Genomic DNA, 3,169 nt, shown 5'->3' on the forward strand with positions numbered 1-3,169 from the left:
GTATGAATTATGATTATGTATTTCAACTATGATCATGGACTATAAGTATATTTTGAATGATAATTTTTATGCAAATTATGGAAAGGGTAACTTAGGCCCAATGTGGTGCCTTAAGGCCCAATGATATGAACTATGTATGTATGATTTATAATGTGGAAGGACAATACCCGCATTGCACTTATGTTATGAAAATGAGCTACTCTATGATTTTCAAACCTATGATTATGACTATGATATATGTCAATTATGATTTCTATGCTACATATATATATATATATATATATATATATATATATATATATATATATATATATATATATATATATATATATATATTCCATGGATTTGACTTAGCACCAAAGGGACTTGAGGTGAGGTCCCTACCAAAGCCCTAGTGCAACCTCATGTCTCTTGAACTACGTGCTACTCTAGGAACAAAGGGATTAGAGGCGAATACCCAAATCTCTAAGAGGTGAGTACTTGAAATATCAAGGCTTGGAGGTGAGTACCCGTGTCTAAGAACTAGGGGTGAGTACCCGATTCACATAATTGCTTAATGGATCTACTTAGGCATGTAGAGTCTACCTTGGCAAGTACATTCCCCTTTTTCTTTGTTGTATAGGTAGACAACAGGATTCTATGTTATAGCCCGCATGGTCTTATTGTCGGTTATGGTTCTTATCCCACATATATATGATCTCTTATGTATGCTATGATGTTAAAATATGCTTTTTAAATGCTTTGGTCAATATGATTTTCTCATAACTTTACTTACCTCATCTTATCATGTTATTTACTTGACCATTGCATTTCATGATTTACGTTGCATGTCATGCCCTCATACTTAGTATATTCCAACGTACTAATGCATATTTTTTGCCTACATTTTCTCATAATATAGGGGTTGAGATTGAAGACATACTCATCCACGTGGCTAGTTAAGCTTTCCTATCTAGCGGTGGTTGTGGTGAGTCCTTATTTGTCGGGGACTAGTTATTGAGTTAGTTATTATTTTCAAAGACTTTTGATATGTTTCATATTGAGGGTGACCTAGGAATATGTCTTAGCCCCCATCCATATTCATGAGAAGAGGCATCTAGTGAGACAAATATTTCAAGTTTATGTTGTCATGTGACGTGCTTAAATTTCTATTCATGGTTTAGACTCTCTTATGATGTTTTCGCTTTTACTTTACCTTATGTATGCTTATGATATGTACAAGAGGCTTGGTTGGACCCTTTTGGGATTTTGATTATCGTGTTATGACTAGGCCCTGGGTTGGGTGGGGACACATGCTATCGAGTGTAAGGTTAAAGGTGGTCATCCTCAAGGCCAAGTTCCACAAGTTTCCCAATCTCAACCAAAAGGTGGTGAATGCAACAATTGGTTTTATGCTCTTCATGGTAGGCAAGAGGTAGAGGAGACTTTCGGTGTTGTTACTGGTATGATATGGGTCTTTCATTATGATGTTTATATCTTACTTGATCCGGATGCAAATTTGTCTTTTGTTAATCCTTATGTGGTCATGAGATTTGATGATAGCCTTGAAATATTGTTAGAGCCCTTTTCCGTTTATACTCCCATAGGTGAGTCGGTTGTGGCTAAAAGAGTCTATAAAAGTTGTCTAATTTTGATTTTCCATAAAGTTACTCTATGTAATCTAGTTGAGCTTGAGATGACCGATTTTGATGTTATCCTTTATATGGATTGTCCATATGCATGTTATGCTTCTATTGGTTATACAACCCAAGTGGTTAAGTTTCAATTCCCTAGTGATCCGGTTCTAGAATAGAAGGATAGTAATTCTGTGTTCAAAGGTCAATTCATTTCATGCCTTAAATCTCAGAAAATGATTTTCAAAGGTTGCATCTACCATTTTGTGAGGGTTGAGGATACAAATTTCGAATCCCCTACTCTAGAGTCGGTCCCCATTGTTAATGAGTTTCTGAATATGTTTCTCGATGATCTATCTGGTGTTCCTCCCAAAAGGAAAATTGACTTTGGCATAGACCTTCTTCTGGGTACTCAACCTATTTCTATCCCTCCTTACCGAATGGATCCAGCGGAACTAAAAGAGTTAAAGGATCAATCGAAAGACTTGTTATACAAAGGTTTCATAAGACCAAGTATATACCCATAGGGTGCTCCTGTGTTGTTTATTAGAAAGAAGGATGGTTTGCTATGTATGTGCATTGACTACTGATAACTGAATAAAGTAACCATCAAGAATAAATACCAGATTCCAAGGATAGATGATTTGTTTGACCAACTACAAGGAGAAAGCTATTTCTCTAAGATTGACCTTTATTCCGGTTATCACCAATTAAGGGTGAGGGAGTGTGATATTCCCAAGATGGCATTTCAAGCAAGGTATGGCCATTATGATTTCTTAGTAATTTAGTTTGGTTTGACTAATGCCCCCGCAGCATTCATGAAATTAATGAATAGGGTGTTTAAACAATATTTGGACATGTTTGTAATTATGTTTACTGATGACATTTTGGTTTATTCTCGGAATAAGAAAGAGCATGCCAACCATTTGAGAATTGTGTTGCAAACTCTAAGGGACAAGCAACTATTATCCAAGTTCAATAAGTATGAGTTTTGTCTAAGGGAGGTTACTTTCCTTGGTCACATTATGTCCGATGAAGGGATTATGGTTGATCCTAAGAAAACTGAGGCGGTTAAGAATTGGCCTAGACCATTGTCCCCTTAGGATATTAGAAGTTTCTTGGGCCTAGCTGGATCTTATAGAAGATTTATAGAAGTTTTTTCATCAATCTCTTCACCTTTAACTAAGTTAAATCAAAAGAAAGTGAAGTTTCAATGGTATGAAGTTTGTGAGAAGAGTTTCCAAGAGTTGAAAGATCATCTTAGTACTGCTCCTATCTTGACCTTGCTGAAAGCATTCGATGTTTTTGTTGTGTATTGTGATGCTTTAATGATAGGACTTGTTTGTGTCTTAATGCAACATGGTAAGGTGATATCCTATGCTTTTAGGCAACTTAAGGTGCATGAAAGGAATTATCCGACTCATGACTTGGAACTAGTGGCAATTGTGTTTACTTTGAAAATTTGGAGACACTATCTTTATGGTGTCCATATGGATGTGTTCACCAACCACAAGAGTCTACAATATGTGTTTAAGAAAAAGGACTTGAACCTTTGA

Source organism: Solanum dulcamara, chromosome 1 (genome assembly GCF_947179165.1).
Source record: "Solanum dulcamara chromosome 1, daSolDulc1.2, whole genome shotgun sequence".
Classification (NCBI taxonomy): domain Eukaryota; kingdom Viridiplantae; phylum Streptophyta; class Magnoliopsida; order Solanales; family Solanaceae; genus Solanum; species Solanum dulcamara.